This window comes from Pongo pygmaeus, chromosome 16 (genome assembly GCF_028885625.2).
Source record: "Pongo pygmaeus isolate AG05252 chromosome 16, NHGRI_mPonPyg2-v2.0_pri, whole genome shotgun sequence".
Classification (NCBI taxonomy): Eukaryota; Metazoa; Chordata; class Mammalia; order Primates; family Hominidae; genus Pongo; species Pongo pygmaeus.
Window position 1 is genome coordinate 21,435,168 of NC_072389.2, and position 24,979 is coordinate 21,460,146.

The 24,979-nt window shown below is 40.4% G+C and overlaps 1 pseudogene; it reads left to right on the forward strand.

Moving 5' to 3' along the window:
- The first annotated feature begins 292 nt into the window (after positions 1 to 292).
- LOC134738372 (WASP homolog-associated protein with actin, membranes and microtubules-like) lies at positions 293 to 24,656 on the forward strand (annotated as a pseudogene).
- Positions 24,657 to 24,979: the final 323 nt, after the last annotated feature.

The window sequence follows — 24,979 nt, forward strand, 5'->3', positions numbered from 1 at the left end:
AGTTGGTGACTGTCAGAAATGAATTAAAGTTGTTAAGAGAAGAATAGGTAAGAGTAAAGAGAAGGGTGTCCTTACGTATCAACTTTATTTAGTTTTTTCAAGTTCAACAAGACCCTCCTCTCCCTTCAAGGAAGATGATTCCTAGGCATGTTTGTTATTTCTATCAAAACAGCTGAGGTTTTCTTTTTTTTTCATTCATATTGTTAAAACACCAATTGTGGAGCGAAAAATGCTTCAGCTGGGACTGTCCTCTGACAGGCCGTGCGACGAGGTCAGGCCCGCGCCCGCCAAGCCCTAGGGCCGCTGCCGCCTACGGCCATGGAGGACGAGCAGCCCGACAGCCTGGAGGGCTCGGCGCCGGTCCGGGAGGGCCTCTTCGCCGATCCCGAGAGGCACCGGCTGCGCTTCCTGATGGCTTGGAACGGCGCGGAGGGCAAGTCCGCTGTGACTTGTCACGACCGCAACCGCGCAGCAGCGGCAGCGGCACGAGGGGGCCCGGCTGGGGCTCGAGCCCAAGCCCGAGGCCGCCGTGTCCCCGCCCAGGTGGGCCGGCCGGCTCTCGGCCGCGGAGTTCCGCGGCGCGCGCCGGCAGCTAGCGGCGCTGTGGCCGCCTCTGGAACGCTGCTTCCTGTGGCTGCCGCCGGAGCTGAACATGCGAGGCGGGGCCTGGGGTCTAGGGCTCGGGCTGTGGGCGCTGCTCTGGCCGGCGCCCGCGGGCCCCTGCGAGGAGGCGCTGCAAGAGCTTTGCGGGCAGCTGGAGCGCTACCTGGGCGCGGCGGTCCACGGCTGCGGCGGCGCCACCGTGCGCGACGCGCTCTTCCCGGCTAAGGGCCGCGCGGCCGACTGCGAGAGCCCGCGCGAGTTCCCGGAGCGGGGCTTGCGCGCGTGATGGGTCGAGGCGGACGCGCGGCTGCGTCAGGTAAGCGAGTCCGGGCCGCCGGCGCGAGTCCCGGCCGCCGGCGCGAGTCCGGGCTTGGGTTACCTGGGACCCTGTGGGAGGCTCCCCCGGCGCCGAGAGCCCTGGCTGACGGGTGACGGGAGGCGCCGGCGGGCGGAGAAGGCCAAGGGTTCCCCGGTGCCCTCACCTGCGCGGGACCGCTGCGGGAAACCGGGGGGTGGGGGGAGCTCCGGGAGGGCCTGCAGAGAGGACAAGCGAAGTTAGAGCCTAGTGTACTTGCAGCTGGGAGCTGGGCTAGGCCCCCCAACCTTTGCCCTGAAGATGCAGGCAGAGCAGGATGTTGTAACGGGAAATGCCAGAAATACTGCAAGCAAAACTCAAAACAACCCATCCATGTAGGAAAGAATAACACGGACTACATGTAAACAATTCCAAGTCTGTGTATGAGGGGACGTCGCAAGTGGGATAAAATGGTTTAAAGGAAGAAATGGCTTTTAGGAGATAGGGTGTTTTGTTTTAAGTAATACAGACTTGGTCAAATGGAAAGCCGGTAGAAAGTGAACTTTATTCATGAGTTTAGAATAACCGCATTAGTGCCCTTTTAAGCTGGAAAGAGGTAGTTTGAGAGAGGAATTATTTGAGTGGTAAACTTACTGAACCTAAGGGGACGGGGAAGTACATGTTCATAGAAGGGTTTAGGAGAAAATATGCCTTCTAAATCCACACTCACGGTTTACTAAGGAGAGCTAGGCTGGAGTCTCAGCTCACTGCTCTTATTAACCTGAATGATATTTTTCTGTGCATTCTTTTGAGGAAGGGGAGGTGAAAAGAATTCAGCCTAAGCTAAATATAGAATAAGCTTTCTAAATTAAAATGGTTTTATAAAAGGAGCTTGTTAGTGGGGTCATTTTTGTACTGTGAGCTTTATGTGTAAATGTGTACACACCCACTTAACGTGTTGATTTCACTTTAGAATATGAGGAAACCACAGGGGAGTTTCAGGCCAGTCAGCTTTTGAGCTTCATTTTCACCTTAGGATATGAGGAACCCACAGGGGAGTTTCAAAAATGGTATCATTTTGTATCAGACTTGTTTTTTAAACACTTGGTTTCTCACAGAGATAGGTGGTTTCTCCTTAAAATTGAACATTTATATGATGTATTTTACTGTAGTTACTATCAGAAAAGTTAGTTTTCCCAAATTTCAGTTCACTCTGGGGTCCTATAGCATGAATGTCGTTCATTCTGTTGAGCTAGCTGTTCACATTAGTGTAGTTCACATGTTTATCTGGAACTCAAAAATGAGGGGTTGAGGGGGAAGCTAAAATTCAAAACATGTCCAAATATAAAATTTTAATATTTACTTTATATTTGGAATAGAAAAGCAATTGATTCTAGAATTAGACCAATTGCTAGCATTGCTAGGATATATAAAATGAAGCTGAATATTTTAACTCTGGAATTTTTCTGAATAGTTTGAGAAATAAGGCTGAAATGTATCACTTGCCTTAAGTTTACTTTTGCGTGTGTGTTTTAATATTGTTCAGTGAGGCTTTCACTTAAAAAAAAAAATAATATTATTACCTGGATAAAAAATACAGCTGAAAGTAGATCACTTTATCCTTAAGCAGAAGGATGGAAATAGAAGAATTTAAGAATGTATTGGTTGAAAAACATCTATATTATTTGATTTTATTTCTCTTGTGGGAGTAAAATAATTTCCAACCAAATCAGTCCACCTAGATTACATACACTGTTCAGTTTGTTTTCTGCCTTGCAGCACAAGCAATAACCAGCAGAGACTGGAACCATAGCTGAGGCTCTGTAAATGAGTTGACTGCTAAGGACTTCATGGGAATATTAACCTGGGGCATTAAGAGAATCAACATGCTAAAGTACTTGGAGACAGCTCTGTGATGTTTTATGAGGTTTGTGTGTGTGTGTGTGTGTGTGTGTGTTTTTTTTTTTTGAGACGGAGTCTTGCACTGTCGCCCAGGCTGGAGTGCAGTGGTGCCATCTCGGCTCACTGCAAGCTCCGTCCCCTGGGTTCACGCCATTCTCCTGCCTCAGCCTCCCCGGTAGCTGGGACTGCAGGCCCCTGCAACCACACCCGGCTATTTTTTTGTATTGTTAGTATACACAGGGTTTCACTGTGTTAGCCAGGATGGTCTCGTTCTCCTGACCTCGTGATCCGCCTGCTGTGGCCTCCCAAAGTGCTGGGGTTACAGGCGTGAGCCACCACGCCTGGCCCTTCTGAGCTTTTAAAAAGGAATACAGCCTCACAAAACCTTTACAGTCAGAAAAGTCAAATGAAAAAATATCCACAATCTCAAGTGTTCTTTTGAGTCCTTTTCGCTGCATACTTAGTGCATAGTTGAGATTAAATTTTGTACTCTGCCTCTCCATTTAATTATAAAAGTCTCTTTTTTTTTTTGAAACGGAGTTTCGTTCTTGTTGCCCAGGCTGGAGTGCAATGGCACTATCTCGGCTCACCGCAACCTCCGCCTCCCGGGTTCAAGCGATTCTGCTGCCTCAGCCTCCCCAGTAGCTGGGATTACAGGCATGCGCCACCACGCCCAACTAATTTTGTATTTTTAGTACAGACAGGGTTTCTCCATGTTGGTCAGGCTGGTCTCGAAGTCCTGACCTCAAGCGATCCACCCGCCTCGGCCTCCCAAAGTGCTGGAATTACAGGCGTGAGCCACGGTGCCTGGCCAAAAGTCTCCATATTATTAAACAATCTTCAGAAGCACAGTGCTGAATGACTATAGTAATAATATTCTGCCATGGATATATCATAATTTATGTAACAATTCTTGTTTTATTGGACATTTTTGATGGAGGATGATAACATTTTCATATTTAATCAATATTTTAAATTGATGTATTGAAAGTTGAGAACATGAAGGGTTCTTTTGTTTAGTTTTGTTTGTTGGGTATGTATTACACTGTCCTGACTTGAGCTTTATTCACATTTGCTCTCTAGGTTATTCAAGGACACGGAAAAGCCAACACCATGGTGGCATTAATGAAAGTTTACCAAGAGGAAGATGAAGCGTACCAGGAATTGGTTACCGTGGCAACCGTGTTCTTCCAGTACTTATTGCGGCCATTTAGGGCTATGCGAGAAGTTGCAACTTTATGTAAGCTTGATATTTTGGTATTTTTTTTAATTTTTATTTTATCACATTTACTATTTGTCATATATTATTTCTTTATTTACACTTAATGTTCGATCTCTGTACTTTGTTTGGGTTTACTCTTATGTTTATTTACTTATTTATTGATAGAGATGAGGTTTTGCCATGTTGCTCAAGCTGGTCTCTAACTCCTGAGCTCAAGCAGTCTGCCCACCTCGGCCTCCCAAAGCGTAGCATTACAGGTGTAAGCCACTATGCCTAGTTCACCCTTATGTTTAAATATTGAATTTATATTTAAAATTGATAGAAAATGAAGACATTTACATAGGTCAGCTTGATAGCTTAAGATTCCTACAAATTTTAAAGAGTTAAATGTTTTTTCTGGCGATGAATTTTTTTTTTTTTTTTTTTTTGAGATAGGGTCTCTTTTTGTCAGCCAGGTTAGAGTGCAGTGGCACAATCTTGGCTCACTGCAACCTCCTCCAGGTTCAAGTGACTCTTCTGCCTCAGCCTCCTGAGTAGCTGGGATTACAGGTGTGCACCACCACGCCCTGCTAATTTTTGTATTTTTAGTAGAGACGGGGTTTCACCATGTCGGCCAGACTGGTCTCGAACTCCTGACCTCAAGTGAGCCACCCGTCTCAGCCTCCCAAAGTGCTGGGATTACAAGCGTGAGCCACTGCGCCCAGCCTGATGAATTGTTTTTGATGTGATGTTTATTTGCTTCAGCTGTTTTCCTCTAAGGACTCATGCAGATTTCTTAAAATAGGATGAAAATTTAAATAGCAGGACCCTAGATTGTAATTCAGTAACTTAAATTTTAGTAAATACAGTTATTGCTCTTGCTTCATTGAGCCATCAAACAACTTTGTGACACCATTCAGAAAAGGCATTCTTATTCCAGTGTTACAAATGAATCTAGAGTCCAGAGTTGTTAAATAGCTTGCCTTGGGTCTCAACAACGGGAATCAGAAGACACCTAAGAGATCTCTTGATTTCTGCCCCCTGCACTGGGCCATCTTTCCACATATAATCTCATGACCCCTGCCAGATGATTGTACTATAAAAATAGTGTCACATTTAGGTGAAACTCATGCCACTCTAACCTGTGGATAAAGTTGTTCTGTTCATTATTTTGAAAGTCTATTATTTGGAGAGTCTACTTCTTGCATATATTTTGCTTTCTTCTTCTTTTTTTTTATTTTTTTTTGACATTGAGTTTCGCTCTTGTTGCCCAGGCTGGAGTGCAATGGCATGATCTCAGCTCACTGCAACCTCCGCCTCCTGGATTCAAGCGATTATCCTGCCTCAGCCTCCTGAGTAGCTGGGATTACAGGCATGTGCCACCATGCCCGGCCCGGCTGATTTTGTATTTTTTTAGTAGAGACGGGGTTTCTTCATGTTGGTCAGGCTGGTCTCGAGCTCCTGACCTCAGGTGATCTGCCCGCCTCAGGCTCCCAAAGTGCTGGGATTACAGGCATGAGCCACCGCACCCGGTCTGTATTTTTCCTTTCTTTAAGTAACAGCTGTTTTAAGATACCATTCACAGATTTTATGTATATACGTATATATATATAAAACACATATACGTATATATGTATATATATAAAACACATATACGTATATATGTATATATATAAAATACATATACGTATATACGTATATATAAAATACATACGTATATACGTATATATAAAATACATATACGTATATACGTATATATATAAAATACATATACGTATATATGTATATATATAAAATACATATACGTATATATGTATATATATAAAATACATATACTATATATGTATATATATAAAATACATATACGTATATATGTATATATATAAAATACATATATACGTATATATGTATATATATAAAATATATATAAAAAGATGTACAATTCAGTGATTTTTAGTATATTGAAAGTTGCACAATGATCATTACTATGTAATCTCAGGACATTTTCACCCCCAAAAGAAACTCTGTACCCATTAGTCACTCCCAACCCTGGGCAACCACCAGTCTGCTTTCTGTCTCTGTGGATTTCCCTGCTCTGGACATAGCAACAGCATTATTCAATATGTGGTCCTTTCACTCAGCACAGTGTTTGCAAGGCTAATCCATGTTGTAGCAAATATCAGGATTTCATTTCTTTTTATTGCTCAGTAATATTCATTGTATGAATATATTGCATTTTATTCATCAGTTGATGGACATTTGGGTTGTTTCCACTTTCTGGCTATCATGAATAATTCTGCTTTGAATGTTTGTAAGTTTCTGTGTAGACATATGTTTTCATTGCTCTTGTGTACGTACTGAGAAGTAGGATTGCTGGGTCCTATGATTACTCAATGTTTAACCTTTTGAAAGACTGCCAGATGGTTTTCCAAAGTGGGTGCACCATTTTATACTCCCAAAAGCAGTAAATGAGGGTTCCAATTTGTCTACATTATCACCAACACTTGTAATTGTGTGTCTCTTTGGTTACAGCCATCCTAGTGGGTGTGAAGTGGTATCTTATTATGGTTTTGATTTGTAATTCCTTGTCAGCTAACTTGTACATATTTCTTATGCTTTGTAGAAGAAAAATTGCATATTGGATGACATAGCAGTACATGTCTTAGTTCAGGCTGTTATAATAAAGTACCGTAGATTAGGGGCTTATAAACAACAAAACTTTTTTTCTCACAGTTCTGGAGGCTGGTTAGTCTAAGATCAAGGTGCTGGCAGATCCAGTGTCTTGTGATGGCCAGTTTTTTAATTTGTAGATGACTGTCTTGCTGTGTCTTCACATGGTGAAGAGCAGAGAGAGAGATCCTGTGTCTCCTCTTCTTTTTATAAGGGCATTCATCCCATTCTTGAGGGTTCCACCCTCATGACCTAATTACCTCCCAAAGGCCCCATCTTCAAATACCATCACACTGGGGATTTAGGCTTCAACATACGCATTTTGGGGGGATCCAAACATTCAGTCCAATACCAGTACATGTTATAAGCATGAATATACAGATACTGTCTTTCAGGTGATTATATTACATATCCCTGAAAGAAATGATAACAACAGCTAACACTTAAGTGCTGTGTTCCAGGCCCTATGCTGAGTGCTTGACAACACAGATGACTCATTTAAACAATTGTGTATTATTATTAATAGAGAGAAGCATAAGTTGACAACATTCCTCTCTAGAAAAAGTTATTCTAGGCATATGAAGTGAAAGTAGGTTTTTTTCCCCCCCTTTATGCCCCAGAGTGTCCTTTTGTCTTCCAGGTGGTGCTCAGCTTAGAGCCTTATTCATATGCAGTAAGGGACTGCTGAATGAATGAAAATTTAATTGAGTAGTAGTGTAGTTAAATTAATCCATGTGACCGATTTCCTTTCAATTTCCTAATGGTTCTATATAACTATTAGCTTTTACTAAGATAATTTTCCCTTCTGTCTGTAGAAGTCCTTGGATGAGGATGACCTAGGTCCTAGAAGGGTAGTTGCCCTGGAGAAAGAAGCTGAGGAATGGACCAGATGGGCTGAAGCAGCTGTCGTCTCTATTCAAGATATCACAGTGAATTATTTTAAGGAGACAGTAAAAGCATTAGCAGGTGATAATCTAAAAAATGCTATATGCAGATACGTGTAATTGATTGTCATTTTATTCAAATACCATTTGAGTCCCTCTTAACGCACTAGGCACTGTGTTTTCTAAGTGGCGAGATTTCAGTGTCAAGCATTAAGAGACATTGTACAGTCTGGTGAAGAGAGAGAAATCTTAATTATCTATTCACTGAAGCACATGGAAAATGGCAGTGACAATAAATGGCACAAAGAAGAGAGACATGGGGCTCTGAGGGTCTGTGAGAGAGAAATTGGGCTTGATCAGGGTGGTCACTGAAGGCCTCTGAGAAGTGGCGCTTGCCCCAATATCTGAAGGGTAAATGGAAGTTGAGAGAATAGAAAAAGTGAGGAGTGTTCCAGGCAGAAGGAATAGCACTGGCAAAGGTCCCCTGGCTTGAGGGAAGTTGGCAAATAGGAGCTTACAGAAAACCTGCGGGGCTGGATCGCAGAGAGTGCAGGACAATGTGGTATGAGGGAAAATGCTGGCAAGACAGGCAGGGATCAGACTGTGCAGGGGCTTGTGGGGTGGGTGAAGGACTTTTTTTCAGTCTTAAATAATTTTTGATAAAAACACCAAGTAGGACACAACTTAATGTCTGTCAGTTTGTTAAGTTATGGTACATTCATGAAAGAGAAAACTACATAGCTATTAAGCATGATTCTTGATTTTTTTTTATGAGTGGCAAGAGTTTCTGATATATTGTGCAGAATCAACAAGATATAAAGCAGAATGATGATCCTGGTTTTTTGGTCAAACTATCCATATGAGCCTGTCTGTCTAGCTAGACATAGAAACGATATGGAAGCAAGTGTGCCAAAATATAAGAAGCAGTTGCCTCAACTAGGTGAGATCATGACTTCTTATTGTCCTTTTAAAAATTGAGTACCTAAAATTTTATATTAATGACCACGTATTATTTTTATAATAATAAAAAAGTTAATAAAACAAAATTTCTTTTAAAAAAGATGTTCTGTAGGTAGTATGGAGGCAATAAAAAAAGGATTAGTTCATGATCAATGTTTCCCTTTTTAATGAGGTGTAATTATATTTTATCTTTATAATCCAACAGGAATGCAGAAAGAAATGGAACAGGATGTGAAGAGATTTGGCCAGGCTGCCTGGGCCACAGCAATTCCCAGGTTGGAAAAACTTAAGCTAATGCTAGCTCAGGAGACTCTGCAACTCATGAGAGCGAAAGAGTTGTTTAAATCACAAAAGAGCTGAAATTCAGGGAAAGGTAAGACAAAGATAAATATAACTTTGTTTTAAAAATACACTTTTATTTTTTTTTATTTTTTATTTATTTTTTGAGACGGAGTCTCGCTCTTTCGCCTAGGCAGGACTGCAGTGGTGCAATCTCGGCTCATTGCAAGCTCCGCCTCCCGGGTTCACACCATTCTCCTGCCTCAGCCTCCCGAATAGCTGGGACTACAGGCACCCGCCACCATGCCCGGCTAATTTTTTGTATTTTTAGCAGAGACGGGGTTTCACCATGTTAGCCAGGATGGTCTCGATCTCCTGACCTCATGATCCGCCCACCTCGGCCTCCCAAAGTGCTGGGATTACAGGCGTGAGCCACCGCGCCCAGCCCCACTTTTATGTTTTAAAAATTTTGTATAAATAAAGGATACAAGTGCAGTTTTGTTCCATGGATATATTGTGTAGTGGTGAAGTTTTCACTTTTAGCGTAATCATCACCTATATAATGTAATTGTACCCATTAAATATTTCTCATCCCCCGTCCCACCCACTTACTCTTCTGAGTCTCCAGTGTCTATTATTCCACACTGTCTGTGTATACACACTACTTAGCTCCCATTTATAAGTGGGACCATGTGGTAAAGCACACTTTTATTTTTAGATAGCACTTTTCTTTCCAGGCATCATTAAGGAGCTTCTTTTCTTCACTTATTCCAACACCGTCTTCTATGGAAGGTTAGACATAAAGTTTTCCTTTGGTTAAGATGTTTCAAAATACCATATTGTAGGATTCACTTTATAGTAACACTGAGCCCAGTATTGAAGTGGGTACTGTACTTGAAAATCAATCCAGCAATGTTTTCAGTACAGCTTTAAAATAATCAAAGAGATACTTCACTGAAGGATCATAGACACTTTTTTCCTATAATCTTATGACTTTAAAGCAGAAAACACTGTAAACACCTGTCTTAGTTGGCTAAGGCTGCTATAACAAGATTAAATATCACAGATTGGGTGACTTAAACAACGGACATGTATTTCTCACAGTTCTGGAGGCTGGGAAGTCCAACATCAAGGTGCCTGCAGATTCACTGCCCGGTGAGGATCCTCTTCCTGTCTGGTAGACAGCTGCCTTCTTAACTGAGTGCTCATATAGCCTTTTTTCTGTGTGTATGTTTAGAGAGAAAGAAAGTGATCCCTGTCTTTCTCTTCTAATAAGGGCACTAATCCCATGATGGGGGTGCTATCCTTTTGACATAATCTGAATCTAATTACTTCCAAAGGACTCACCTCCAAATAACATCACATTGGGAGTTAGAGTGTCAACATATGATTTTGGGGGGACACCAATAGGCAATACATAATAATACCTCATTGCCATTTATGTTTCTCAAAACCTAAATGTTTTTCTGTGTTTCAAGGATGAGATAAAGTATTAGCATCACTAGATGAAATGAAAAAGTGTTTCTTTCCTATTTGCTCTTTTATATTTAGTACTGAACAAGGAATAGAAAATAGCTAGAATGCTTCTAAAGTTTGTTTTTAATATACTATTTATTTTAACTTATTTTTCTTTTTTTTATGAAAATAAGATGGAAGATCTTCCAGAACAAGAAAAAAATATAAATGTTGTAGATGAATTAGAAATACAATTTTATGAAATTCAGTTAGAACTATATGAAGTTAAATTTGAGATATTAAAAAATGAAGAAATACTGCTTACTACACAGTTGGACTCTCTTAAAAGACTTATAAAAGGTAAAGTTTATATTTAAGTATATAGATTACAATGTTTATAAATTTAAGGAAATACAGACCATATTATCAATTACTTTTTGTAAACTGTAACATCTGAAAATTTCCTAAAGTTTTCCTTCAGTGGTTTATTATTCAAATAATATATTCATTGTTAGCACATAGCAAAACAAAGAAAGAAAAATTATTATTATCCCAATCCCATCATCTAGAGATGCTTAATGGTTGGCTGGGCACAGTGGCTCACGCCTATAATCCCAGCACTTTGGGAGGCCTAGGCGGGCAGATCACTTGAGGTCAGGAGTTCCAGACCAGTCTGGCCAACATGGTGAAACCCCGTCTCTACTAAAAATACAAAAATACTAAACCCTGTCTCTACTAAAAATACAAAGTCCCGTGTGGTGGCACGTGCCTGTAATCCCAGCTACTTGGGAGGCTGGGGCAGGAGAATGGCTTGAACCCGGGAGGCGGAGGTTTCAGTGAGCCAAGATCGTGCCACCGCACTCCAGCCTGGAAGACAGAGCGAGACTCCGTCTAAAAAAGAAAAAAAAAAAGAGAGATACTTAGTGGTAATAATTTGCTGTATAACTTTGTAGATTTTAAAATATGCTGATATATAAAAGCATAAATTTTTAACCAAAACTACATAACCAGTTCAGTAACATCTTTTTTAAATTTTTTTAATTTTTATGGGCGCATAGTAGATATATATATTTATGGGTTACATGAGATATTTTGACACAGGCATACAATGCATAATAGTCTCTTTTTCATTTAATACATAATAATTGTCTTTCTATTTCAGAAATAATAAAAGTATCAAAATTTTAATGGCTGCATAGTATTCCATTATATGGATATACCGTGATTTCCAAATTTCTGCTGTTTTGAACAGTAGTGTAGTGAACTTTCCTTTACACATGTCTTTGAGTATACGACAGATTATCTCCTTGGAGTAAATATCTAAGGATGAAATTATTGGGTCAAGGGCAATATATATTTTACATTTTGCTACGTAATAATACAACAATCATCTGAGATACATTTTTCCTCACCTCCGTATTATTTTCTGATTTCTAAATTTCATACTACGTAGTGGCCCTCTAGATAGGTTGTACATTTAAAATGACGCTCCCAGGCTGGGTGTGGTGGCTCACGCCTGTAATCTCAGCACTTTGGGAGGCTGAGGGGGGCAGATCACTTGAGGTCAGGAGTTCAAGACCAGCTTGACCAACGTGGTGAAACCCTGTCTCTACTAAAAATACAAAAATTAGCAGGGCGTGGTGGTGGGCGCCTGTAATCCCAGCTACCTGGGAGGCTGAGGCGGGAGAATCGCTTGAACCTGGGAGGTCGAGATTGCAGTGAGCTGAGATGGCAGACTCTGTCTCAAAAAAAAAAAAGAAAAAAGACACTCCCATCAGCAGAATATGAGTGTGTATGTTTCCCAGACTCATACCATTCTTTTGCATTTTTGCTTACTTGACAGAGAAAATGGCAATTTTCCAATTTTCATTTATTTAATTATGAGTGAATATTGAACAAAATTTTGTATGTTTACAAGCCATTTGTACTTATTTTATGAAATGCCTATTCATAGTCGTTGTCCGTTTTTCTTTGGAATATTTCCTTTCGACATTAAGAATAATATCCTCTATTGTCTGTCATATATTGCAAATAATCTCTCCTTGTCATTTGCGTTTTCTTGCCTTTCAGAAATATTTAATTTTTATGAAGTCGTGTTTATCGATTTTTTCCCCTATGGCTTTTGCTTTTAGTATTATGTCTGGCAATAGTCTCCTATCCCAAAATTATGTCAATATATACTTATGTTTTCTTTTAGTATGTTTATGATGTTACTTTTTAAAACATTTAATTCTTTAGTCCAGGTGGAATTTATTTTGATTGTGGTAGGAACTGAAACTTTCACTCAAATTGTTAAGCAGTCCCAATCACTGATTTTAAAAACATTTTCCCTAAATGTTTAACATTTCTCCAGTTAAACATTAGATTGACTTTGGTCTGTTTCTGAGTTGTTCTCCTCCATTGGTTCGTGAGTGGCTTCTGCTGCTGGCTCCATGCTGTTCTCATGACTGTCTTGGAGGCACGTTTTAGGGTCTGGTAAGGCAAGTACCCCCCCATTACTTCACAAGTTTTCTGACTATTTTCACTCCTTTATTCTTCCAGATGAAATTCAGAATCAAGTTCAAAACAAAAACTCGTTGGAATTTTGATTGTGATTTTGCTTCAAATTAGAGATTACTTTGGGGAGAATAGTGGTCTTTGCAATTTTGAATCTTCCTACCCAAGAACATGGTATGTCTCTCTCCATTTATTTAAATCTTTTTTCCTAAAGTTCCTCCAAGTTTAATAAATTTCTTCACATAGATCCTGAATTTTTAGTTTAATCCTGAGTATTCAGAATTTTTTTCAGTAGTTTCAGGTTATAAGCATTTTACATATTTAGGAAAAAAATTACATTAAAAAAAGAAGTTAATCTGGAAGGATGCATGCCAAATTGTTCATAATGTTTTTCCTCTGAGAATGACTCAGAAGGTTTGGGGAAGAAGCAATAGAATTTCACTGTTTATTTAATGTACTTCGGGAGGGTTTGAATTTGTTACAGTAAGCATGACTTTTAAAAAATCAATATGAAATCAAGATTAAATATCACTAAGGCATCTTAATAATATATTGCTGATAGAATATAAGTTGCCTTTCTGGAGGGCATTGTGGCAATGGGTATCAAGATCCTTAAATACTTATCTGCTAAGGAAGTGATAAAAAGTGTACACAAAGATTTATACAGAGATGTTCATCACAGTGAAATGAATAATGGAACATTGGAACAGCCTAACAACATGGATTGCTTAAATTAGAGAATACTATGCTGCCATTAAAATTTATCTTTTTTAATTTCTTTTTATTTTTGGAGATGGAGTCTTGCTCTGTTGCCCAGGCTGGAGTGCAGTGGCACGATCTCGGCTCACTGCAACTTCTGCCTCCCAGGTTCATGCTGTTCTCCTGCCTCAGCCTCCTGAGTAGCTGGGATTATAGGCACACGCCACTGTGCCCAATTAGTTTTTGTATTTTTAGTAGAGACGGGGTTTTGCCATGTTGGCCAGGCTGGTCTTGAACTTCTGGCCTCAGGTGTGCCACCTGCCTTGGCCTCCCAAAGTGCTGGGATTACAGGTGTGAGCCACCGCACCTGGCCTAAAAATCTATTTCCATCCCATGGAAAATGTTCTTTTAGAACTCCATTGATATGTGTAGCTATGTAAGTAGTATGTGTATGTGTGTGTGTGTGTGTGTATATACGTATGTCTATACAGGTATGTATACATGCATATACTACTTACAGGTATATGCGCACATGCTACTTACATACATGTGTATAGTCATGTATATATACATGTGTATATGTATATTACATTTATACACATACATTTTTTATATGTTAATAGCGATTCTCAGTGGTGGGATTACAAGTGATCTTTATTTTCCTTACATTTAAAAAATTCAGTGCAGTTTTACAAATAATAAAATATGTTTTAAACAATCATTAATACGTTTTTGGAAAAACAGGATGAAGTTGTCTATTATGATCCATGTGAAAGTCCAGAGGAACTTAGTCATTGACTGTGGTGGGGCTGTAGGACGATAAGAATTCAGAAGTGAAAGAACTCAGAAGGCAGTGCCAGCAGCTGGAGTCTATTAAAACGGGCAGGATCTGTGTCAAAAGAGCTTCTCTCCAGAGTAGAAAGGTAGGTACGCTCAGAGCGGCTTTCTTTTCTTTTCTCTTCCAGAGATTTATTCTTGTATGAAGGATAAAGAGGTATTGAAATAAGGTTTTTACCCACACAGTGATTAATTTTTTGTGTGCTTATGCACTTATCCATGGCTATAGTTAAAATGATTTTAAATATTTTTCTTAAAAATATTATTTTTTTCTTTTGGGTTTTAAGCATTTAGCAGATCTCAAGGTTTTAATTTATTCATTCAACAACTATTTGTTGAATGCCCACTGCATACACAGGCACTTTATTTTTATTTTTTTGAGACAGAGTCTTGCTCTGTCACCCAGGCTGGAGTGCGGAGGCACGATCTTGGCTCACTACAACTTCCGCCTCCTAGGTTCAAGTGGTTCTCATGCGTTAGCCTGCCAAGTAGCTGGGTTTACAGGCACGTGCCACCACGCCCAGCTAATTTTTGTATATTTTGTAGAGACGGGGTTTCGCCATGTTGGCTAGGCTGGTCTTGAACTCCTGACCTCAAGTGATCTGCCCACTTGGCCTCCCAAAGTCCTGGGATTGCAGGTGTGAGCCACCGCCCCTGGACCATGGGTACTTTAAAAACTACAATAGGTAGAAACTCTATTTCTAATAACCAACTATAACAATTCTAAATATATTTTACTGTAAATTATTGAGTACACAAAACAATTACAGATAATATTCAGCTCACCTCAGATCTTGTATTTGGTGATTTTTTTCTTAATTTTTAAAAATCCATGAATACATAAAAAGATAACACTAAGAAATTTGTTTCCGACAGAAAAGGAAGCTTCTATATATCATTTTTATACAGACTTTTATATGTATTTACTCATATTTACTATACTTTTCTCCCTTTTTTTTGTTTTGAGACGGAGTCTTGCCCTGTCTCCCAGGCTGGAGTGCAGTGGTGCAATCTTGGCTCACTGCAACCTCTGCCTCCCCAGGTTCAAGCGAGTCTGCTGCCTTAGCCTCCTGCGTAGCTGGGATTACAGGCGCCTGCCACCACGCCTGGCTAATTTTTGTATTTTTAGTAGAGATGGGGTTTCACCATGTTGGTCAGACTTGTCTTGAATTCCTGACCTCAAGCAATCCACCTGCCTCAGCCTCCCAGAGTGCTGGGATTACAGGCATGAGCCACTGTGCCCAGCCTACTATACTTTTCTTGTTAGAATTAAGAAAACGTGAAAATTGTGACTTTTGTAGCTTACAAAAATGTTGATTACTCTTCTATGTAAATACGAATACTTAAAAAAAACTTGTCTAGGTGCTGTGGCTTATGCCTGTAATCCCAGCACTTTGGGAGGTTGCGGTGGGAGAATCACTTAAGGCCAGAAGTTCGAGACCAGGGACAACACAGTGAGACCTCATCTCTGTGATGCGCACCTATAGTCCCAGCTACTCAAGAGGCTGAGGCAGGAGGATCGCTTGAGGCCAGGAGGTTGAGGCTTCAGTGAGCTGTGATTGTACCACTGCACTCTAGCTGGGGTGATAGAACAAGACCCTGTCTCTAATAAAAAATAAAAATAAAAAATTTTGTTAGAAGAATATATTCTTTGCATGTTCGTGTTTAAGAATTGTACTTCTGAATTTAGGAACGGTTATTCAGAGGATTTGAAGATCTACAGGCATTTGCCCTTTGCTCCACATTTCAGAAAACCCATGAGCCCCAAGAGGAGTCTCCTTTGGCACTCCCATGGTGCTGTGGATGAACAGATACCTCCACCTCCTTGGCAGTGTTATATGTATATGTATATGTATATGTATATAAAATGCTCCTGTGCCTTCTCTTATCCAGACTTGGAGCATTAACCTTCACTCTCAAGATATAATCACTCCCCTTACCCCATTTAGAGGAGCTCTTTCCACTGATTCTGGAAATGTTGGAATTTGGAAGGCACTCGGTTCATAGAATGGTAGTTGAGGTGAGCTCTTAACTTGGGTTCAGATCACAGCCTGGCCACTTAGGTAGCCATGTGACATTAGGCAAACTACTTAAATCTCTTTTCGGCTCACAGTTTTCTCCTCTGTTAAAAGACGATGACAGACCGGGCACGGCACCCGTAATCCCAGCTATTCAGGAGGCTGAGGCAAGAGAATCGCTTGAACCCAGGAGGCGGAGGTTGCAGTGAGCCAAGATCACGCCATTGCACTCCTCCAGCCTGGGCAACAAGAGCAAAACTCAGTCTCAAAAGAAAAAAAAAAAAATAGTGGTAATAATACAAATTTCATGTGAAGATAAAGTATCATAAGGCATGAAAAGTACTTGTCATTGAAGCTAAAACCTACTCAATAAATGTTAGTATTATCTGTGAGTATTACTGTATTATTTTTTACATAGATTAAGGATTTTATGTACATATAGCATATTATATATTGGTATAGTGAGTGGTTAAGCACAGGTGAAACAGTGATAACAATTTTTCAGGTTTTTTTAGATTGCTCTGTGTTTGTAGGTATGCTTGGAAATGTAATTAGTATTTATAATGTTATGGGGAAATGTGTTTAAAACAATCACATTAAAACATTGTTGGGACACATCCCATTTAAGAATGGGGGCTGCCTGTATGTCCTCTCATGGTTGGAGGATTGTTTTCATCTCTTAAAGCACTCTGCTGGGAACAAATTATTTCCATAAGCAGCCAGGCAACTCTCATCATAGACTCTGAAGGAGACAGTACCATTGGGCCGCGCCAGAACTAATATTAATGAATGCCTTACCCTATGCCCAAATGCAGTGCTTTCTTCTTTTAACCTTTTATGCTATACCAGGGTAATATTAAAAACCATGTAGGTGATTTGTATTATTCCACCAGGATCAGTGCAAAGAAAATCATCGGCTCAGATTGCAACAGGCTGAAGAAAGCATAAGATATTCTCGTCAGCATCACAGTATTCAGATGGTGAGTGTCCTCTGAAGGAAAATGTTTTGTTTGTGTAGCATGACATGCAGGCCTAGACTTGTGGAAACTGGAGTTGCATTGCCCTGGACCTGCAGCTGTCAGCCATCTCGCCTCCAGGCCTGCAGTCTGGGTGCAGCCTTGGGGTGGTAATGTTGGGGTACAGCCTCTTTCTTTGTCAAGACATTTTTATTGTATGCCAAGACATTTTTTGTAATGTTGAGCAATTTACAAATATACATTTGTTTAAATACAGAAAAGAGACAAGATAAAAAGGAGCAAAAGAAAAAAGAATGGATCAACCAAGAATGTCAAACACTCCAACGATTGAGAGCATTTAAAGAGGTAAGTTCTATAAACCATCACCTCATCTACACTTCTGGGGAAATAAATGAAGACTGCTCTAAAGAGGAAAGTATAAAGTATTAAGAACAGGTCATTCAGAACAAGAAACATTTAAAAATAACATTATTTCTGGTATATCAATAAAAAGCAACAACAAAAATAGAATATCAGTGATTCAAAACCCATGACATAAAATAACTGCTGTTTTTGACATCACAACACACTTGGGTTCCTGCTCTGCACTCCTCACTGAGTAGTCCTAACTGGCACTGGTGGTTTAGATTGGCAGGGAAAACTGAAAACTGTTCAACTCCCTTGACTTTAGCTGGCATTTCCTCTCATTTGTAATAAACAGTTCTTTAAAATGTTATCCAGGCAGCATTGTGATATAAGTGTAGTGAAAGTGCCCAGTTAAAAGTAAAATGTGGTTTTTTTTTTTAATATCTACAACTTTCTTTTTTCTTTTTTTTTTTAAAGTATATACTTAAGAGGGTAATGTTATTTTTTTATGTCCTCTGTTCCAGGCCTACATTTGTATTTCCTCCACAAAATGATCCTGAGTCTGTAATTTTTGTTCTATTTGACTTTATTATTAGAGATAAATTTGTTTAATTAAAAAAAGCTGCTATGAAGATTCAAAAAATAATTTTTTGCTTTTATTTTTAATTGACACATAATTGTACATATTTATGAGGTATAGTGTGATGTTTTGATACAGGTATATAATGTGGAATGATCAAATCAGGATAATTAGCATATCTATCACCTCAAACATTTATCTAAAGGTAAATGGGTTTTTTTAAATAATGTAAATAGGGAGTCCGGCACGGTGGCTCACGCCTATAATTCCAGCACTTTGAGAGGCTGAGGCAGGCGGATTGCTTGAGACCATGAATTTGAGACCAGACTGGGCAACATGGTGAAACCCGAGCTCTCCTAAAAATACAAAAATTAGCCGGGCATGGTGGTGCATGCCTGTAGTCCCAGCTACTTGGGAGGCTAAGGCACAAGAATCACTTGAGCCTGGGAGGCAGAGGTTGCAGTGAGCTAAGCTTGCGCCACTGCCCTCCAGCCTGAACAACAGAGTGAGACTCTTCTGCCTCAAAAAAAAAAAAAAAGTAAATAGGGGCTTATTAAAGAATATCATTGAATTTACCGACTATAAATTGAGAATTCAATTTCCTTCAGCTTAATGAGCCATCTGTGTGATGAAAGCTCATGGGCTTTTGGGATGTATGGACAGCAGCATCCTGTGTAGAATAAGGGAGTTCTGTGTTTACCAAGAAGTGCCACCCTTGAAGGGGACATAGCCAGTTTGAGCACATTTAGAAGGGAGGAAGTAGGAGAGGGAGAAAACTAGAAATAAAATCTTGTGATACATGATATCTGTTGAGATCAAGGAAGTTCTTTGAATATCTGAAGGGCTGCACGAGGTAAAGGATTTAATTTATCGTGGGTGGACAGACTGCCTGTGTAATATAAGGCAGAACTTGGCCAGGCACCGTGGCTCACGTCTGTAATCCCAGCACTTTGGGAAGCTGAGGCAGGCAGATTGCTTGAACCCAGGAGTTTGAGACCAGCCTGGGCAACAAAGCGAGACCCCGTCTCTGCAAAAAAAACAAAGGCAAACTTAATAGTTCAGAGTCACAGTGACATGCTGCAGCCGGGATGCCACAGAGGGCATCCTTGAGTGGTTCAGGGAACCCCAACATCAGGGATGACCTGATCAGTTGGATGGAGATCAGCTGGATGACCACTGCAGTTTAGCCCTCTGGCCCAGTTTCTGGGATTCTAATTCTGCTGGCATGCTCTCTGACAGAAGGCTGCAGGACGGCAGCTGCATGGCTGTGTCTGCATCGGGGAAGTTTGGGGGCTTGTTGCCATGACATTGCTATTTGTCCTGAAAGGAGCAGAATGTGAGGGAAATGGAAATAGTCCTTGAGTTAATCATGGATTGCATGGTGTGTGTGTGTGTGTGTGTGTGTGTGTGTGTTTGTTTGTTTTAGGTTTGCATTAATAGGATCATATTGAATGCATCCTTTGCCAGTGTCTTTAACTTAGGTTTTTGAGATATATTCATGTTAATATGTATAGAGCTAGTTCATTTTAATGAGTTCATAGTATTACATTTTATGTTTTATTGGCTAATCAGCGCCTTCTTTAGGGACCTCCTCTCAAGATTAGCTCTTTGTAGGGCTAGGTTTTTCTTTATCAAATGAATACCTGAAAGACCAGAACTTTTTCAATTTACATTTTTTAAATTATGAAATTAACTCTAAGCCTAAAAGTTAGAGAAAATAAATATCCACAGGCTCTGTAATAGCTGCCACTCAGATGTCCACTGTGCTGGCATTTTTCATAGAACTTTTCTCATTTTTAATTGTAATACATACTATTTTATATCTGGTTTTCATTGAACACTGACTGTATCATCTGATTTTTTCAGGTGTTTCAGGGGTTGTACTATTTATGACTTTTTATGACTACTTAATATTTTGAATAGATTTGTCATTTTTTCAACTAGTATCCTATTATTTGTATTTTAGCATTTCTAATTTTCCATACTAATATTGATGACTATTTTCCTCTATACATATGCTTTTGTGTCTTCATTTTACTACAGAGAAGGTAATACTTGATCAGAGGATATAAATGCTTATCGTTTAGCCCATGAGAAATGGACTCGGTAGCGAGGATGGCTGTGCAAACAGGAAGGAGCCACTTTGTGGATTAGACCATCCGTGCATAGAAACGCATGTGTTTATAGATTTCTAGAAAGTTGCAGCATTTTGAGGGTTTGCACTTGTGGCAGATTCCTCACCATGGTTTTTCATTTTCAGAAATGCCTAGCTCAATCTGTCTGAAACACCTCTGGCTCAGAATCTGTGGCTCCAAACCTGCCAGGTGACCTTTCCCAGCAGACGTGCTTGCCAGCTTCCCAGGTGGTGTCAGTGATTCACCCGTCCTCTAGGAAAACTAGAGGTGTTCCCCTATCGGAAGCTGGTAAAGTGATAAGCCCCAAGTGTCGACTGTCATGGAAATATCCCTGTCCAGCTTTTTGTTCCAGTTGGTGATCAAACACATTCCAAATCCAGTGAGGAACTGTCACTGCCACCACCTCCTCCTCCACCACCACCACCACCCCACCCCCTCCTCTGCCTGCTCTGTCCTCATCCTCTCAAGCTGCAACTCATCAGAACTTAGGCTTCTGGACTCCAGTGAAAGATGACCAGCCACTTCCTCTAGTGTGCGAATCACCTGCTGAGAGACCACGTGACTCCTTGGTAAGTTTTCCATGTCCAGGATCTATGGACGAAGCGTTGGCCTCCTTGAGGCACGGCAGAGCTCCTCTCCAGAAGGTGGAAGTGCTGGTGGTGTGTCCTCCCCGTGCCTCAGTCAGTGAGCACATTCTGGCTGCCATAAGGCAAGGGGTCAAACTGAAGAAAGTTCACCCTGATATTGGCCCAAAACCCAGCAGCAAACCAACCAGCAACAGATGCAACAGTGATCTTGAGAGGAGAATCAGGGCCGCACTCCAGAGGATCAAGAGGGTGTCTGCTGACTCAGGAGGACAGCGACGAGCAGGACCCTGGCCAGTGGGACTGTTAGGCTCAAGTTTGACAAAGGCATCCACCACTGTAGGCTTGAATAAAGTGGGTGAGGCTAAGACCTATTGAAAAGCACACTAACAGGGTGCTGGTAGTTGGGCCACATAACATTCCGGAAGATCAGCAGGGCCTTTTGTGGGATGCTGCAGCATTTTTTTTTTTTTTTTTTGAGAGATGGAGTCTCGCTCTGTCGCCCAGGCTGGAGTGCAGTGGTGCAATCTTGGCTCACTGCAAGCTCCACCTCCCGGGTTCATGCCATTCTCCTGCCTTAGCCTCTCGAGTGGCTGGAACTACGGGCACCCGCCACCATGCACAGCTAATTTTTTGTATTTTTTAGTAGAGACGGGGTTTCACCATGTTAGCCAGGGTGGTCTCAATCTCCTGACCTCATGATCCACCTGCCTCGGCCTCCCAAAGTGCTGGGATTACAGGCGTGAGCAACTGCACCCAGGCTTTTTTTTTTTTTTTTTTTTGAGGTGGAGTCTCACTCTGTTGCCCAGGCTGGAGTGCAGTGGCATGATCTTGGCTCGCTGCAACCTCCACCTCCCGGGTTCAAGCAATTCTCTGCCTCAGCCTCCCAAGTAGTTGGGATTACAGGCACGTGCCACCACATCCACCTAATTTTTGTATATTTAGTAGAGACTGGGTTTCACCGTGTTGGCCAAGCTGGTCTTGAACTCCTGACCTCATGATCCACCTGCTTTGGCCTCCCAGGGTGTTGGGATTGCAGGTGTGAGCCACCGTGCCTGGCTGATGCTGCAGCTTTTATGTGACGCGGTGACTCTTAAAACTGGGGAGGGAAGTAGACATGAGAGTTTCATACACCACCCCATACGTGGGATGTCAAGACCCATCGGATGTGTCGCTGGCCTAACAGAAGAGCACTTATTTCTCACCATGGGTGATCTAGAATTGTTCCCTGATTCTGAAAGAAGTTTGCTCTACTCTGGTAAGCAGCACTATTAGACTACTGACTGTGGCCTCCTATGCATATGGAATAGTGATTTCTCAGATTTATAGGTTTGAATGTGAATGTTATCAATAATCAGAATAAATTGCTTATATTCAGGAAAAAAATACCAATTGTGCACATATTTTTATAAAATTATACATAAACACTTTATTTTTATGTCATTCTAAATAATTTTTTGTATGTTTCTATTTCCAAATGTTTGGTAATAGATAGAAATATGATTGATTTTATTTATTGAGTTTGTGTATAACCACGTTACTAAACTCACATATTGAGCATTTTAATAGGTTATTTTGAATAGTTTTACATAGACTGTTAAGTTGTCTGAAAATAGAAACAGGTTTAATTCTTCCTTTCTGATGTGGATGTTACTGATTTTTTTCCCTACATTACTGATCTGGCTAGCACTGTCAGTATAAAGTTGAATATAAGTGGTAAAAGAGCTGACTTCTTGCCTTGGACCCAGTTTTTAAATCAGTCGGAGAGTCACCATTAAGTGTAATTTAGTGGTAGTTTTGGTTTTTTGTTTGTTTGTTTGTTTTGTAGATGGCCTCTATCAGGTTAAGTTCCCTTTTCTCATTTTGCTGAGAGTTTTTATAAAGAATAGCTATTGAATTTTGTCAAATGCTTTTGCTGCATCTGCTGATATGATACATTTATTCTTCATCTACCTAATGTTGCAATTTATATCTGTTGAGCTTTGAATGTTGAACCAGGCTTGCATTCATGGTATAAATCACTTGTTTGTAAAGTATTGTTTTTAAATATTGCTAGATTTGATATCTTAGTATTGTATTTTTATATTTGTCTTCATGTGTTTTTCTTTTCTCATAAGTGTCTGTACCCCCTTTTTTTTTCTTTAAAGAGAAATGATGAGAAAGATTGTCTCTCTTGAAGTTCTCAGTGCCTGTGCATTGCTGCCACTACACAACTAGTATCATGACAACAGCTTCAGAACCAGAGCTGGCTTCCAGGCAAGGCTGGGTGGGGAAGAAAGAGAAAAACAAAAGAATTATTTCGCTTTGCCGAGACCCTAACCTAGTGGTGCTAGAGGAATTAAAGACATACACACAGAAATATAGAGGTGTGAAGTGGGAAATCAGGGCTCTCACAGCCTTCAGAGCTCAGCCCCGAACAGAGATTTACCCACGTATTTATTAACAGCAAGCCAGTCATTAGCATTGTTTATATAGATATTAAATTAACTAAAAGTATCCCTTACGGAAACAAAGGGATGGGCCGAATTAAAGGAATAGGTTGGGCTAGTTAACTGCAGCAGGAGCACGTCTTTAAGGCACAGATCGCTCATGCTATTGTGTGTGGCTTAAGAATGCCTTTAAGCGGTTTTCCACCCCGGGCGGGCCAGGTGTTCCTTGCCTTCATTCCCGTAAACTCACAACCTTCCAGCGTGGGTGTTAGGGCCATTATGAACATGTTACAGTGCTGCAGAGATTTTGTTTATGGCCAGATTTTGGGGGGCTTGCTCCCAGCACTCTACATATGCTCCATTTTACAGAGGCTTCATTCTTGGTTCTCTAGCTAAAAAGAGTAGAAATTTTGCACACCTGGGTTAGAAAAAAAAAATAGCCATTAAACCCACCCCTGTTACAGGTCACTATTGGTATTTTGATTTTGCTTTCAATCCATCTGTTATTGTTTACTTTTAAGAGTTCTTGGTAGTTGCTTTTTATGTCCAGAGTTTTAATTTCAATCAGAAGGAAAATAGGCCTTGGTGAGCATGCTTTGTCTTGGCTGGTGCCAGAAGTCTATACTCAAATATTTTTAAAATAATTTTTAGTTGAATAACAAGTTAGACCTGTGCTTAGCTTTCTCATTGTTTTCCTAAAAATAGAAAAGGTTTTAAATACTTTAACCACGAAATAATTTAAAGCAGGTTTAAAATAAACGCCTTCGTTTTGCCTATTGTATTACTCTGTTCTCACACTGCTAATAAAGACATACCCAAGACTGGTAATTTACAAAGTAAAGAGGTTTAATTGACTCACAGTTCCACATGGCTGGGGAGGCCTCCCAATCATAGCAGAAGGTGAATGAGGAGCAAAGTCACATCTTACATGGTCGCAGGCAAGAGAGAGCATGTGTGCAGGGGAATTCCCCTTTATAAAACCGTCCGATCTCATGAGACATTCACTCTCATGGGAACAGCATCAGAAAGACTCACCTCCATGAGTCAGTTACCTCCCACTGTGTCCCTGCCACAACATGTGGGAATTGTGGGAGCTAAAAATCAAGATGAGACACAGTCAAACCATATCTCCTATATACATTCACACTAGCGTTTTAGTTTTAGAACTAGTTCTATGTTACTATCTGAATTAATTTTTCCACAATTTTGTAAGGAAAAATAATGCCTTCTTTGAATTTCATGTGTAAATGATATTTTTAGTTTTGTGTCATTTTGTCCAATAAATTCTGAAAATCTTTGTATTGACAGTGTGTATCTCTGCACAACCATCTATGTATAAGAGTGCTCAGTAAAAAGAATAAAGAGGAAAAAGCACTGGATCTATATTTATACAAAACAAGCCACCAGCAGAGCCCACTGGGAGTGGTCATGATATAATCAGGAGTGTATATTCACAGGTTGTAGATCTGCATATCAGAAGAGGGTTTGCAGATAGCAGATTCTAGAAAAGTTGTCTAATCAGACGGTAAATGCAGGTGTCGAAGCACTGAACAAAAATAAGCTGCTTTAATTATTTATAAGAGGGAAGTACAAGTCATTATTCCATCTGCTAATTTACAGCCTGTAAGAT